We start from the raw sequence: 16,791 nt of genomic DNA, 5'->3' as shown, positions 1-16,791 counted from the left end.
CTTCCTCCCGTGCAGTCAGAGAGGAAGTAGAGATGTCAGCGGTACGCAGAGCGTAGGGCAAGGAGCTGGCTGGACCGCCATCGGTGGCTCTGCACAGGTAAGATCGGGTCTCTTCCCCAGGCAAAGCTCGAGGGGTTGTGCCTGCGGTACTTTTGAAAGAAAGGAGGTGAACTCAATAGAGAGCAGTCCTCGGTTAGTCACTAATACTGGAGACCGTGATTATTAGATTAACCTGACGCTGTCAGTTGGTATTGGGGATGCTGGCAGTGAAAGGTGCTTTTCGGATTTCACACTTCTGAAAGAAGGGCTGTGATCTTTTATAATAAGGGGAACCAAGCTAAGTCTAGGTCTATTTCATTACTTCTTAAAGTAGTAAAAAAATGGAATGATGTAGCCAGACCAGTTTTCCTGTGTCTGGTAAATGAGAAATCTCTTATTGACTTTGTCTCTTACATATTGCTGTATGCTAGGCAAGTTATTTAGAGCATAGCAGCAGAACGTAAATGTGCAAACCTGAAGAGTAATGCAAGTAGTAAAGTGGTTAGCCCTGGAGACACAGCTTGTACACATAGTATGCTCTGCTTGTCTGCTTTGAAGTTAATCCAGAAAGTATTGCTATGCAGAGTAGTGGATCTAAATATAGATGAGAGATTAATTTTTTTATTAAAGATCTTTTTAAAAGGGCATGGCAATGACAACCATAGTACGAATTTCAAATCTTGTCCTCATAATGCTGCCATCTCTTGCTAAAAGGAGTTCATGTTAATGACATACATATTTTGAAAGATCACTCCAGCCTGTGATGCCAGTTAAATGTGTAAAATTATTTATGGTTTTGTTGAGTGCACAATTCTATTCATGTGATTTCGTGGGTTTCCCAAATAAATGTATGTGGGTTTGTAACTTCTTTCTTTTATACTCATTGGAAAAAGTGAGAAAGTTCTCAAACTTTTTCATGCTGCACATTTGCAATGAGTGAAATATACTTTGTTAAACAAGGTTTTTCCAGCTCAACAAGAGAACATATTTATTTTTTCCAGCACTATTCAAAATTTCCCATTTTTCCAATGGAAAAATGGAGAAAGTTCTCAAACATCGCATGCTATACATTTTGAGTGTGAAAAATCTTGCCTTAAGCATTTTACTCATTCTAAAAGAGAAAATATCTCATAGGAGTTTCTTTTCAGCCCCGCCCCCAATTTCTAATTTTCCCATGAGAAAAATTTGGGGGGGGGGAAGGCCTAGGGAGAAAAACCTCCACCCTCCCCTACATTTTCCAGTTTTTCCTCCCCCCAGGCCCTCACATCTCTCTAGAAGTGGTTTGGCTAAAAGGGAGAGTAACCAGCCTGAGGCCTGCCAGTGAGTTTTGTGACTAAGTGGGGAATTAAATCCAGGTCTCCTTGATAAAAGTTATTACAATACATGTGTGACAGTAAACGTAAAGCTGTAGTCTTATTCATGCTTTCCTTGGAATAAGTCCCATGATAGTATTTTTATTTACTTCTGAGTAAATATGCACAGGATTGAGTTGCGATTTATTGGGTTACCTTATTCATCTGAAGAAAGACTAGGGTTTTTTTTAAATACAAGTGCAGTCAAGAGAGAGACCATCTTAAATTTGCATACCAATTACAGTTACATACAGTAATAAAAAGACTTTTTTAGGGGTTCAGTTACAGTCAAGCCTGTTTGGGGTAAATATGGGTATATGCAAACGTCTTACGATCAATACATTCTAGGGAAATTGAAAACAATAGCAAAGGTATGCTTTTCTTTTAAAGTGAAATGTTACTCGTCATCCACAAAAAGAAAACTTGTTTGTACCATCACAATAGCCAAGGAAGGTGAAAGCCCAAACAAATTACATTCTAATTGGCTGACCATGAAGGTGACTTCTAAACTGGAATTTCATCTACAGTGGGAGAGTTGTTCTGCATCTAGTTCAAATATATTTTTCTGCTCTTTGATCAGTTCAGTTGAGGTCCATGCCATTCTGGTCTTTATCAATACAGCTGTCTGATGACTTAAAAACGAGTAACAGAAATTTTTATCATTTGGCTGCCCTTCTGACTTGCAGTGTTTGGCCTGTGGGGTTTGTGAATGCTGAAAAAGGAAACAAAAACCATAACTAATTGCTCTCAGCATCTATTCATTATTTTTTCATGGCTATAGAAAAGCATTAAAACAAATCGCAGGGATCTGTTTTATGGGAATTTGCTGAAGTTATCTTCCAAGAATGTGAAGTGTTCATCCAACAAGGCAGAAATGCTCTCATATCCACCCACAGGCAAGGGCTTCATGAGAACCAGGGTTCACTTGCTACTCTGTTTGAAGCAGATGCAGGGTTACATTATGCTAAAAGCAATAACTGAGGGCCAAATGAGATGAGATGTTGGGATATCTGTGAATGGAACCTCTTAATGTTTTTCTTAAGTGAATTCCAACCACAGGGGCCCAGTTTGAGTTTTTAGCTGCCTACTGAAAAAAAAGTTGTGTCCTCTTTAAAAGACCCTTAATGGGAAGTTGTTCACTAAGTGGTGTTATTTATCTCCATGACATGATATTAAGCCTCTGTCAACATTTTTTTCCTTACCTGTTGACAAAGCTAGACCCAATCCATATTGGGGCCATGGCACAGTGTTATAATCCTGCCCCCTCTTCCCCACATGCTGTTTTGACAGTCAAAACTGACTGTTCCCCCCCCCCCCCCATTTTTAGCTCTGGAACTATTCTCCTGAAAAAACAACACTTGTTTCCTGGGATGATGATAACCTGGCAGGGCGGGGAGGGAGGTAGATCATTTTCAATCCATAAAATCATGTTGGATGGGAAAGGGTTAAAAATCTTCCCATTGCACTATGGTCCTAATCCAGCCCCCTCCCCTGGCAGATACTTTCATGGGGCTTCCAGCATCTTGACTGGTTTGGCCCATGGACATGCCCTACAAGTGTCCAGTGACTTTTTGTTTATAAATCAAATACCCTTTTCCTTATAGAATCTGCTTTTGTGAATATACCTGCTTCTTCAGTGGTCCTGAGACATGGACCCAGCTGCTCCTTGAGGTCTTTAGCAACACAAGAAATGAAGTCTCAAATCTCAGCTACCCATTCCTTATTGCCATTTAGGGGCATACTGAGGGCCAAATGGAACCAGTTAGAATGGAATGCCGGGGTGGAATTTTGATCTGTCAGTAGTTCCACTGATGACATCATTAGATTGAAGCAGCAGCTCTGATCACAAAGATTTCCAGGATGTGAGCTTTTGAGAGTCAAAGCTCCTTTTGTCAGACACATGGAGTGGAAAAGGAAAAGGTCACACCCTGGGAATCTAGTTGGTCCCTAAGGTGCTACTGCACCCAAATTTTGCTCTTCTAAGAGCAGCGGGACTCTAATCTGGAGAACCAGGTTTGATTCCCCACCCAGCTGGGTGACCTTGGGTCAGTCACAGCTCTCCGGAGCTCTCTCGACCCCACCCACCTCACAGGGTGATTGTTGTGGGGATAATAATAACATACTTTGTAAACTGCTCTGAGTGGGTGTTACGTTGTCCTGAGGAGTGGTATATAAATCAAATGCTGTTATTGTTACTACTGCTACTACTACTACTACTATTACTACTACTACTATAGACCAACATGGCCACCCATTAGAAACTCTGATCACAAAGTAAGCAGTAAGTCCTGTGGAACTTACACCCAATTATGTTTTTGCCCTGCCTTCCTAAGCTGAAGAGCTTGGCATTCTAGCCTATTCCAAGCAATCGAAAGACTGTGTGCAGTGCTATTCTAGAAATGGAACCAATGGAATTATTACTCTTGAAGGGTACATTGATGCTTTCCTGTAAACAAGCCAGGAATCACTTTTAGTTTCTCCTCTTCAAAATGAAATTCTCTCAGAATGTTTCATTTTTGAATAGCTTTCCGATAGAGAGATCCTGAATTTTCAGGCTGTATGGTATTTCATAAATGTGAAACTAGGTACTGGAATGAATAAAAGACCAGAGGAAGCTTAGGGTGATTACACATGGGCTCTTCGTCCTGAGTTTGATGCTGTTCAGAAGTGATTTCCTGCTCTGCTTTCTTATACCACTGTCCTTCATTTGTGTACCTCCTGGGTTTTCCTGACTTTGCTACAAAGTTTTGGGAAAGATCACAGAAAAGCCTGGGTGGCTGATGTATAGAGTGGGAACGTTCGGATTTTCACAGTCCCACCCACACCAGCCATTTTCTCCGTGATGGCCATGGCCTCTTCCTGTCACCAGAGCCTTTTGCTTGTTTTTAAATCTGTAATTGAATAGCACTGTTTCTATATACCATTATAACTAAGGTTGCCAGCTCCAAGTTGGGAAATTCCTGGAGATCTGAGGGGAGAAACCTGGAGAAAGTGGGGTTTGGGGAGGGAAAGGACCTTGGCATGGCATAATTTCAAAGAGTCCACCCCCCAAAGTAGCCATTTTCTCCAGGTGAACTGATCTCTGTGGCCTGGAGACCAGTTGTAATTCCGGGAGATCTCCAGCCACCACCTGGAGGCTGGCAACCCTAATTATAACATAATGTGTATCAGGTTCCCTGAATTCTCAGCTTTTAAAAAACCCAGTAAGGGGCTCTAGATCAAGGCATACTTCTGCAAGGAAAGGAGCTAGAGGCTTGCTTTTTTTTAAAGTTAGTAATTCAGAGAGCCTAATACATGTATCAGTATAATGGTATATTGATATAATGGTATTCACCCACCATTAAAAAATACTAGTGAAACCTGTTGTATGGAAGCCTTGTTGCCTTTGCACAGTATTCACAACTGCAGCAGCAATGGGGAAACTACACAACTTGTCTCCATGCGGAAACATCGTGGTGTTGCTGCTTCTGGGCTTTACTGGTGCTAAATACGTTTTTCTCCAACTGTTGTTTTCAAACTGTTCTGAGCAGTCAGTCTCTGGAGTAACAAATGGATTTGTTCCTCATTTGTTTCAAAGGATCCACAAGCCTTCGCTCAAAAAAGTGATATCACATTTGTCCCAGAATTCATGCAACAACATTTTGTTGCTAAGAAAATACTGTTCTTTCCCTAGCAAGAAGAGGCCATGGCAACTTGGAGTATAGGCTGGAATATGGTAGCCTGAATTTCACAGTCCCTTATTTGATACTTTCCAGGGTATCATTTATGATGGTTAGGGATGCCATGGCAGCCACAAGTATCTTTCCTGGCGCCTGCAAAGTATTTTTAGAAAGTGGACGGGCCCAGGTGGGGGCTGTTGCCCAGCAGGGGTTCTGGCTGGCCATTGGAGATCTGATTGGCTGTGCAGATTTTTTAAAAGTTGCTTTTAAAAGCAGTACCACCACAGCACTAAGATTTTCACTGTGTTAGCCGTGACTTTCTGTAAGCAAGAAAATATCTTGAAACAGTATGTTCGTTGTAAAAAGCATTCTCTTAAACAGAGCTTTTCCCTGAAATGTTGAAGAGTTACTATTAGAGTTATGCATGAGATTTTCTGGTTGGCCCTGCCTCTTGTGGCAGCCATTTGGTAGTTGTGGCCACCACCCTGTTCCAGAACTCCAAAGGTGCCTTCATGTTAAAAAAAGTTGGAGACCCTTGCTCTAAACTTTTACAATGTAATCCTAAGAGTTACTCTAGTGTAAACCCGCTGAAATCAGTGGGCTTAGACTGCAGTAAATCTGTTTAGGATTGAACTGTAAGTCTGGATAAGCACTGCTGTCAGCAGGGTTTATGTGAAAGGCTCCTTTATTCAACAATGACAATTAGGAGAAAAATGTTACTAGTGTGCTAAAAATAACCTACTATTTTGTGTTTAGTATTTAACAAAATATAAACACCCAAGAAAAACAGTTGCTTTTCTCACTGATCCATGAATTCTTGCTTCTATATCATCCCAAACTGAAATTACATCTGAGACTACCTGCCCTGTTACGCAATCCCCAAAATTCCTTTAATCCCTGCTTTTCAGTATACTTTCTCGGCCATTCCCAGTTGCTCACTGATTGAAGGCCTTTATTTTTTTTCATTTGCTCCAAAGGAGTATGACATTTCTTTAGATCTTTCTCAACTATGTGGCTCCTTTATTGTAACCATTGCCTGAAGGCTGTCTCTACCTTCTTCCCATTCTACCTGAAAAAGAAAACAAGAGAGAAATAATTCATACAGCGCATCTGTTTATACCACATCTTATCTTTGAACATCCTTCCCGGAGCTTTTTCTTCCTGCACATATGAAATACTATAGCATTTTACTGCCCATTGTATGTTTGTTTGGGGCGTTTGTATAATTTTTCTGTGGCCATTATTACATAATATTTTTGTATAGAATTTCCATGTATGATATCTTTTGTATGCCATCTATTTATGAACGTTACTTATTGTCCTACTATTTATTGTGATCAGCATACTGGAATTGTCTTTAGAAATTATCTTTTGAGTCACTAAACACTTTATTACATTACTGTAAGCACTTACCACTTTATTGAAGCTTGTAAGTCATAAAGCTGACTTCAGAGTAATTGATTTGTTAGTAAGTTCTCCTGGTTGTGGCTTGACCACCCTGATTCATGACGAGAGAGGGAAGCCTGTGCATTCCCCTTGCTTCTCCCTTCTTGTGCAGAGCATGAAAACAAGCTCCCGTTGCTTGTGGCATCTGAATGTAGAAGAGTTGCCAGCCTTCAGATGGGGTCGGAAAATCTCCTGGAATTAACACTGATTTCCAGATGACAGAAATAATTTCCTCTGGAAAAAATGGCTGATTTGGAGGGTGAACTCAATGGCATTATGCCCTGCTGAGCTCCCTCCCCTTCCTAAACCTGGCCTTTTCCAGGTTTCACCCCCCAAATCCTGAGGAATGTCCCAACTTGGAGTTGGCAATCCTAGAATGCAGGCATCTGAGCAAATTGGAATTTGTTTGCCTCCCAAAGCCAGGGTTGAATCCTGTCTTAGAATGTCATTCTGTGGTGATAAATTAACTCCAGTTTGCCATGCAGTTGGATATCACATGTCACATGCAATTGGAGATCAGAGTTTGTGATCCTCCTCGCTGTGAAGGGAAAGGGGAGGAGGGAGGGAGCATGTGGGTAGGACAAGTAAAACCACTTAAATGCTTATGCAGCAAAATTGGCATTTTAAAGGTGACTTTGCACAGGGTTTGAATGCATTTTTCAGGCTTGTATTGACAATACATTTTCCTACCCATGAGAAGCAGAAAAGATGGTTCATGGTATTCTAATAAACTGCTCTCCGGTTTATTTCTACTGATATGAGAATGATCAAATGAAGCTGACTTAAGTGGTAGAAAAATTGTAGGATCTGTGCTGAAAATACCAGTGAGTGGCTAGATGTACCAGGAGAACTGTGTTTGAGTTGTACAAATTGCAGAGGTTGGAGAGGCATCAGTGCTGCATGTAAAGTGTGATGTTCAACTGATAACGAAGTTCAAGACAATGCATCCATCTGGACTGAATCGAGAAATAGACTTCCTGTCTCATTACCAATGCTGATTTCTTCACAGCCACTACTACTCTGCATACCCCATCCTATTTAATCACATCTGCCGTTGTCATTCACTGGCTATTATCATTCTGTTTCTGTAATTGCTCCACTCTCCAAGATATAAGGACAGATGGACTCACATTCTAGCTGTATCTGAAGAAGTGAGCTGTGGCTTATGAAAGCTCATTACCACAAACTTCGTTAGTCTTATAGGTGCTACAGGACTCTTGCTCTTTTCTACTGCTACAGACAGACTAACACAGCTACCCATCTTGAAGTTATTTTAGGATAAACAAAATCCCTGCTTGCAGGTTGGAGGAAGGAAACCTGCAGTTATGCAGCCTGGGGAAAGCCTCTTTTCCCTATATATGCCCTACTGATGATTTGCTCATAATTCTGCAGTAGCTGAAACAAACAGATGGAAAAGCCCAAACCTGGAAATTCACCCTATAAAAGCACCAGTTTTTTCATGCCTTTGCTAAACCAGTTATATATGTATGACTCTGATAGTCTCTTTCCTTTTTGATGCCCAAGTGGCATAATAGGATCTCCTGGAGGCCTTCCATGCAGTCTCTAACCAGACCTACTGAGCTTCAGCAAGATTCCTGCATAATGGATCTTCAGACTGTCTCTGTCTGTTCTAGGGCTTTGTCTTGTTTTTGTCATGATACTTGGGTCTGAGCAGTTGACCTTGCAATGTTTAAGGGGTAAGAAGAAAAATGCTTCCATTTCCGTCCTCTGCCTCCCACCCTCGGCTCTGGGCTACCAGTTTAAACAATAATCAGGTTTTGAGAACAGGATTGCTACAGGTAACTTTTATAACATTATACGTCCGTGAAAGTTTTGTTGAAGCAGAGGTTTAATGGAGGCTTGAGCTGAATGGAATGTTTGCCCATCCAGTTACTAGAAAGTACAAGGATGGGTGCAAGGCAGCAGAATTCTAGAAAAGAGTGACTGGTCCTAGCCACAAGGAGTTTTTTCACTGCTGTCAGCAGTGGTGTGCTATTTTCACTTGGTTATGTCAGTGCGTGGGCTCTTCAGTGCAAAGGTCATTGTATCTATTTGCAGGTTCTGCAAGGGAGGACTTGTAGGTGGAAGGAAACATGATGCCAGCAGCTATAGTTGTGCCCAGATCTCCACATACTGGAGAACGACTTTTGCCATTCTGTGCCCCCCAAGAGCAATGTTGGTTGCTCTTCTGTGACTTTACTTCCTTTTAAGCATCCTCTCTACTTCCTTGTTCTTTTTTGTCAAAACGTGTGAATATTTCTTCCTTTATATCATAGTAGGAAAGTTGTCTATCAAAATTGCAATGCTCCTTAACACTTGTGCAAATGAATTCTTCTAGACCTGTTCCATCAAATCACATTTTGTGCCGTGTTGGTATGTGTTGGTGCCATCCTACGTAAACAGAGTTACACACTGCTGTAGCATGGTGTATTTCTGCTTAGGATTGCATTGTGAAAATTTGAAAATTGGGTTTTCCTGGAAATAGTTTGTATCAAATCACTCCCATTATTTATATGCAGCGTCCAGTCTATTACTGCTTAATAGTTAATTAGTGCCCACAGTCTATCTACATGTTTTTATTAGGTGTAGCACCAGTTTTCTGGCTATGGATGGCAACAATTTATCATCAGTTGAACTTTAATCTTTAATCGTTTCACATTCTCTTGACAATTGAGGAAGGAGTGTGTGTCACAGCAGATTTTTTAAATCACATGGCATTCAAGTCCTTAGAATTTTTTTTCCGGGAACAATCTGATTTGGCGTTAAAATTCTATGGGCCGTGTAATAGACGTGCCAGAGAAAGTTCTAGGTTTTTTTTTAGTTCTTTGGGCAACATACAGCAAAAGGGCTGCTACGATTGCCCTCTATGAATGCTCAACATTGTTTGCAGGGGTTTTTTTCCAGTATATGCAGCTGTTCATAATAACGTTGTCCCCTTGTAAATAAGTGGTCTAGTATGAAAATGCGTTCTGCCTTCCATTTGGCTTTTAAATTAGTTTCTATTTTGAGTTACAGAGTGAATTTTGGAAGTTTGAATAGTGGATTTCTTACACATAGATAGCTTTTGCTAATTTCTCTGACTTCTAGGAAGTCTGTACATAATAGTCTTACATTCCTGTTTTTTATATTTGTTACTATTCATCAACATTGTCAGTTTATGTAGGTGAGAAGAAAATGACTATAAACGCTATCCAAATGAAGAACATATTAAATATTTTTTCTTAAAATCCAAGAGGTGGTTTGGTGTCCCTCCTCCTACACTGGAGAAGAATGAGAGAGAGAGAGCACAATTCTGGGGATGAAGCCTCCAAAAAAATAACAACAACAACAAATCGGCCTGTTAAATAGTAAGGGCACTGCTCAGCAAGGAAGGGCATAGCAAAGCTGGGCTGAGCCATTTTTAAAAAAAGGTTAAGTGAGCTCCTGGATTCTTGTAGGACATTGCAGGAAGCGGTTGACTTTCAAGGCTATAAAACCCCTTCTCCAGACGCATGGCAGTCACAGTCTGAATTAGGCTCCTTCAGGCTTGGCAAATAATTTTCCAGTAGTTGACATGTGACGGACAGTCTGATAGTCAACTTGGGGAATGCAGATCCAGTGTATGAAAAGCCATAATGTCTCGTTTGGCAAGGCTTACCAGGCTCCCACAGGCTGGGAGGAGAATAATAATGTGCTAAAAAATGATGTTGATGATGGTGTGTCAGTTCAGTGCCAACAGCACACACACATGTGTCCCTGCCTCCCTATTCTCCTACCATATAGTTTGGCCCTATATCAGGCCAGCGTTTTGTATATATTTCTCTTTATGTTTTGTAGTAGTGCTGTGCCCATAATGTTCTTCCTCTCCCTTATTCCCCAAATGTTTGTCTTAGGTCCTTCTTATAGCTGTTCTTTTTATCTCATTCTTGTAATGAGTTGAGGCCCAGGGCCAAGCTAGAAGTGACGAATTACACTTGAATGGCAAGCAAACAGACTCACGTGTATTCCTCCCTGTTCACTTGCACTCCACTCGATGATTGAGTGGAGTGCAAGTGGAGTGCAAGTGAAGAGGGAGGAATACACGTGAGTCTGTTCGCTTGCCATTCAAGTGTAATTCGTCACTTCTAGCTTGGCCCCCACTGCATAGGCTAGCTTACCCAGCTCATTAAGCAAAGCCTGAAGGAGGTAGGCTGTGAAGTGTGACTGCGGGCTACCTTGTGGTTTCTTTGGCATTTCACAAGTCTGCAGACACCATCTTATGACTTCAGTATGAGGGGATTTTTTTTCTTCCTAAGAGCACCAGAGTGCCTCCCCTAAAATAAATCTCTTCATTTTTTTAAAAGCCAAGACTACACATTGAAGTAGCCTAGATGATACTGGACCATAAGAATTTGGCAAAGGAGTTGGATCAAGGACATGGGCTAGCTGATGTTAATTTCTAATCCCTCTCCCCATTTGATTTGTATTTAAATCAACTAGGTATTCTTTAATTGGATAGCTACTAGATTTTTAAGCATGTTTCTGGAGAGGCAGCATATGTGTTTTGTAAGTAAGTAATAATCCTGTCTGGATTTTGCCCAGTGTTTCTTCAAATAAGTCATGCTGCAGTATAGTATCTAAGAGCCCAGACTATATTTGATAGCATGCCCCAGTCCAGTATGTGAATTTATCCCTTCTAGGGATGTCAACCTCCAGGGAAGACCTGGAGATCTACTGAAATTACAGCTGATCTCCAAACTATAGAGATAAGTTCTTGTGGAAAAATGACAGCTTCAGAGGGTGGACTCTGTGGCATCACCTGCCTGCTGAGCTCTCTCTCCTTCCCAAACATACCACCTCACCGCCACCAGGATCCACCACAAAATCTCCAGGAATTTCTCCAATCAGTTTAACTGACCGGTTTAATTTTGTTGATGTGGCAACCTTAATGCTTGTAGACTATAATATTGGCTGCTTTCACCCAGGCCTGGTTCTTCATTTTTGTCGTTATTGTTGCTGTAAATGCAGAGACATTCACAATGGCAATGGAACTTCTGCATGAGGTTTACCCCCATGCTTCCCTTCATGCCCACCAGTTTCTCCTCCCACGTTGCCTCTGATGGGCTTTTTGATGTATTTTTAAAAAAACCCTATTAATCCTTCTACCTATATAGCTACAACCAATGATGAGAGGAGGAAATGACAGGCACAAGGGGAAATGGCTCCAGATGTGGGCAGAGAGGGGTGGAAATCAGTATCTTCCTGTCACTTTTTCTAGAAAACTTGTACCAAAATAAGTTTGGGGAAACCTGCAGTGGAACCAGAGAAAGCCTGGAAGGTGGATGAATGTATAATAGTGTTGTGTAGAAGCCAAAATAAAAAACACTGACAGGGAGTAGGGGGAGCTCCTGTTGAAGCAATGTGGGGATATGAGGGACTGCCTTACAGTGGCTTGTCTCTTTCTCCATGGTCAGGGAGAGAGGGTGGCGCTTGGGGAGAAATTGTCATCCCGCCAGCCTTTGGTGTGCGGGGTCCCACAGGGAGCAATACTCTCCCCATTATTGTTTAACATCTATATGCGACTCCTTGCCCAGTTGGTGAAAAGTTTCAGACTTGGGTGTCATCAATATGCAGATGACACCCAGTTGTATCTGATGATGGACGGCCTGCCCGACTCAGCCCCAGATGTCCTGGGACATGCTTTTGCAGCTGTGACTGGTTGATTGAAGCAGAGTCGGCTGAAACTGAACCTGACGAAGATGGAGGTCCTGTACTTGAGCCATGGGGGATTAGGTTTGGGACTCCAGCTCTTGGCCCTCGATGGGGCACTGTTAGTGCCAGTTCTACGGATTAAGACCCTGGGGGTGATCTTGGATGCCTCCGTGAAAATGGAGGCATAGGTCACAGCGGTTGTTAGGTCCTCTTTTTTCCATCTGCAGCAGACCAAGCAACTTGTCCCTTACCTGTCAACCCGTAACTTAACTACAGTGATCCAAGCAATGGTCATCTCTAGGCTAGATTACTGTAACTTGCTCTACACAGGGCTGCCCTTGAGCCTGACCCAGAGATTACAGCTGGTACAAAATGCAGCGGCGCATGTTATTACGAGAGTGCCAAATAAGGCGCATATAACACCGTTCTTATGCTAGCTGTATTGGTTGCCAGTGGAGTACCAGATCAGATTCAAGGTTCTGGTATTGACCTATAAGGCCCTGTGCGGACTGGGACCAGCGTATCTACAGGACCATCTCTCCCCATATATTCCCCGGAGGACACTCCGATCAGGGGACAAACAGCTGTTGGTGGTCCCTGGCCCCAAGGAGGCCTGTCTAGCCTCAACTAGAGCCAGGGCCTTTTCAGTCCTGGCTCCCACCTGGTGGAACACTCTGTCTGCTGAAATCAGGACCCAGCATGACCTACTATCTTTTTGCTGGGCCTACAAGACAGAGTTGTTCCGCCAGGCATATGGCTGAGGCTGGGCCTCCGCCGGCCTGAAAAAAGGGGTGTATAAATCTTAACCCTCCCTGTGAAGGCTGTCCACCATCCTGTTTTAAATGTGTTGTTTTTAATGTACATGAATTTTTTAAATTGTATTTTAATATGTTGTTATCAGCCCTGAGCCCACTCTCGGGGAGGGCGGAATAGAAATCTGAAATAAATAAATCAATAAATGTTTGTTTTGTGTTGAATCCTTTAGCAAAACTGACACCTTTCCCCCTGCTTCATGAATCTTTCTTTGGTGGGAACTATAAGACTCCAAACATGTTATGCAGCCTGTTGACTTCTTAAAGGAAGATGAGACAAGGATGTTAAGGTTTCTTTTGCAGTGTGAATCTGCTGATCTTCAAAAGCCAGGAACTGTTGTCTGTTTGATATAATCTCTCTTTCTGTTGGCTGGCTCTTACTTATAGAAAGGGAATACTTGTGGCTATGGGAGGAGGCTTGATGAATTTAGTAATAGCAGTATGTAGAACAGCAGAAAGAATGTTGGGTGGCAGAAAAGATCTTGCTCCATAAACCCAGCTCATGCTGCCGTGAGTGTGATCTGTTTTCTGTGCTCTGATTGAAAACATCTGGCTCTCTGGTATATGATTAATGCAACAAGTAGTTTCTCTGTGTCTTAAAGTTCAAGGTAGTTTTGCTTTCCTCTTCCAGTGTTCTAAAGGCCTTTTGGAGTAATGGAATAATTAAGGGTTTTGACCTCTGAGCTTTGGATTGTTATGTGAGAATTAGAATTGTATCACTGCACCAATTTGTGATAGAGTATCTTAGTCACATTACCATTTTCAGAAACAAAGGCTTCAGCAGATATTTTACCTCTTTTTTCAAAGTCATGAATTCAGTTCTGGATAAATTCTATGTATATGTGCTTGTGGTTGAATCCACCTTTTTATCCTGCTCATGTGATGTTACTCATGCTTTGATTTGGAAGGGAAGCTGTTTTGGACTGGTTATTTTAACCAACTTCCTACATAAAGTTTAGCTGACCAGTTTAATTTTGTTGATGTGGCTGAAAAGTAGCCTTTTCTGTTAATGTCCTTGAGCCTTAATGAAAACTAAGCTGTTTAAATTAATTGTATTTCAGGAGCCATGTCGAAAGCAAAACCATTCTCTGAGGTCGTCCTCTGTGCTCTTAGCAGGGCTGATTTCGAGGGGGAACGCGCAGGAACACAGTTCCGGCAGTTCCCCAAAGAGGTTACATGTCAGGTGGCCCTGCCCACCTGACTCTCAGCCATTTTGGGCCCGTTTCAGTCTGGATTGGGGCCAAAACGGCCTGGATCGGGCCTCTGACAGGTGGTGGATCACTCTCCCACTCAGCAGCCCAATCCTGACCATTTTGGGCCCCTTTTTGGCCATTTTCAGCCTCTTTTTGCCATTTTGGGCCCAATTTCGACCCTGAATGGCCAGGATTGGGTCCAAAACAGCCAGGATAGGTGATGTCAGGGGGTGTGGCATATGCAAATCAGTCATGCTAATGACACGCTTCCGGTGCTGTGTAGGGTGTGGCATATGCTAATGAGTTATGCTAATGAGTCCCTCCAGCTCTTTTTCTACAAAATGACCCCTGGCTCTTAGGATTGGGTTCCCAATATGTTTTCAAGAATTGGTTCCTTATTTAAATAAAAATCCATTTCCTTAGGTAACTTGATAATTAAACAAATCTTTTGGAACCACAGGCCCAGCACATCTATGCATCTCACTTTAGGAAGGTAGAAATTACATTGATATCCCATGGTGATTAAATTGCATTTTCTTTTAAATGTAATTGTTAAAGTACATGCAGCCTGCTAGGCCTGACCAGATATCTATAGATACCGAGAGTCTTTCTGTTTGGGATACTTTGATTCATGAGGCCATCTATTTCACTTTCAGTTGGCTTTTCTAACATATTTTCTTGTCTTTATTTTAGTTATTCTGTATTATATTAGTATTTTGTATTGCTGGAATTGGCGCTTATGTTATATGGGTTTGGCTGGCTCACACTCACATCAAGAACAATACCAATCTTGTTCAGTTTCCTGTCAGCATCCTCCAGAAATAGATGTTTTACTCATGAGTCACCTGGTAAGCCAGTGACTTCATTTTGCTGCTTCGATAAGCATTCTGCTTCGATAAGCATTCTGCTTCACTGTCAGCTGGACCTGAATCCACAAGCTCTTCCTTGATCCACTTTCACAACCAGAGCTGTGCAAAGCACAGTGCTAAAATAAATACATCACATGCCTAATATAGAATGAGGTAAAAAGAGATTGGAACTGATATCATTAGTCATCATTGCTTCTAAACTATGCAAAATCTCTCTCATTAGAGGAGATTGGGAGGGGGTTCATTAGATGTCAGCAACCAGGATAATGTTGCGCACTTCAAGGAGCTTAAAAGCCAGGCCTGCAAAAGGCTTGTGCCAAAAATACAGAGCCGAGAAATACTGATGGATGGATCCAAAGATTAATTTAGTCCATTGTTCTGTTTCCAACAGTGGTCAGCTAAATGCTTTGGGGAAGCTAATGAAAAAGATATGAAGACAACTGCCCTCCTCAACAGCTGATATTTGGAAGTGTGCTGCCTTTGAACATGGAGGAGACACTATGGCTAATAACAAAGGCGCCAAACAATCAGTTCTTCATACAGCCTACTGATAATTATGCAGTGGCATGGTGCAGATTGTACTGCATTGTGTAGTTATCACCTGTTGTACTTGGGTCATGATGCAGGCAGATCTGGCCAAGTCTCCCCTGGAGTAGGGCTTCAGAACTGGCTAGTGAGACTTGGGAGCATAGAGCTGGAGGCAAGGAGCTGGAATGTACTTAGTGGACCAGTTGATCCAGCAAGGCAGCCTTTCCAAGCCTCAGCCTAAATAGATCCAAAACACACGAGAAGAAATACCTAGATTCAGCACGTGTTCTCTTACCTCAAGGTTTGCCGGGATCTGTAGGCGTCCTGGAAGCTTAAAGTTTAGCATTTACAGAGCAGCAGGAAGGGAAATACAGGCGCCTGTATTTCCCTTCCCCTTCCTGCTGCTCTGTAAATGCTAAACTTTAAGCTGCCAAGACACCTACACTTCCCAACAAACCTTGAGGTAAGAGAACAAGTTTAGCATTTACAGAGCAGCAGGAAGGGGAAGGGAAATACAGGCGCCTGTATTTCCCTTCCTGCTGCTCTGTAAATGCTAAACTTTAAGCTTCCAGGACGCCTACAGATCCCGGCAAACCTTGAGGTAAGAGAACACGTGCTGAATCTAGGTATTTCTTCTTGTGTGTTTTGGCTCTAAATAGGCTGGGAGTTAACCAGGTTCAGCTGCGCTGCTGACAGGTGTTGAAGCTCCTGAGGCTGCACTGTGCTTTGGCCAGGATCTGGTGAAAAAATATCACCCCCTCTGCACTGCTTTGGAATGCAGCCATCTTGCACTTTGCCTCCTTTGGGCCACCTCAACCTGGGCCCCTGGTGCCTCTGGTACATCATCAACCAGCACCTCTGCAATGTTAAGCCCTCCCTGTTCCCACCAGTCCTCCTCAGCCAACTCCCCTGACTCCTCAGGCTCTTCCCCTGAGGACTCTGAGGCCGTCACTGAGCTGGTTGGAGGGGGTCATGACACAATCTGTGTATAAACGTGTGCCTCATTGAGCAAATATCGATGTTCAGGGTTTTTAAAAGCTAAATATGTGCTAATGTACCTGTCCATCTGGTTATTTAGATAACTCGCTGATAGAGTTATTTTATTATGTTATTTAAAACATTAACCACCTTTCCTCCAAAGATACTCAAGGCCATTTACAAAGTAAAAACTTCATTCGTTCGTTCGTTCGTTCGTTCGTTCGTTCGTTCATTCATTGTCTGCT

The 16,791-nt window shown here is 42.3% G+C and overlaps 1 protein-coding gene across 11 annotated transcripts in view; it reads left to right on the top strand.

Moving 5' to 3' along the window:
- The window catches only part of TNIP1 (TNFAIP3 interacting protein 1), a 75,973-nt gene that overhangs the window by 7,595 nt on the left and 51,587 nt on the right, over positions 1 to 16,791 (top strand). For 3 of the 11 annotated variants that reach the window (XM_054975975.1, XM_054975974.1, XM_054975968.1), the window contains exon 1: positions 28 to 97. The exons of 1 other annotated variant lie outside the window; for it this stretch is intronic. The gene's annotated coding sequence lies outside the window, so the exon portion shown is untranslated. Of the gene's footprint in view, positions 1 to 10; positions 98 to 16,791 lie in introns of those variants that run through there. 7 more of the 11 variants (XM_054975969.1, XM_054975979.1, XM_054975972.1 and 4 more) reach the window with 5 other exon arrangements.

This window comes from Eublepharis macularius, chromosome 4 (assembly GCF_028583425.1).
Source record: "Eublepharis macularius isolate TG4126 chromosome 4, MPM_Emac_v1.0, whole genome shotgun sequence".
In the NCBI taxonomy this organism is placed as follows: domain Eukaryota; kingdom Metazoa; phylum Chordata; class Lepidosauria; order Squamata; family Eublepharidae; genus Eublepharis; species Eublepharis macularius.
The sequence above is the reverse complement of the archived record's forward strand: the minus strand, read 5'-3'. Positions and strand labels throughout refer to the sequence as shown.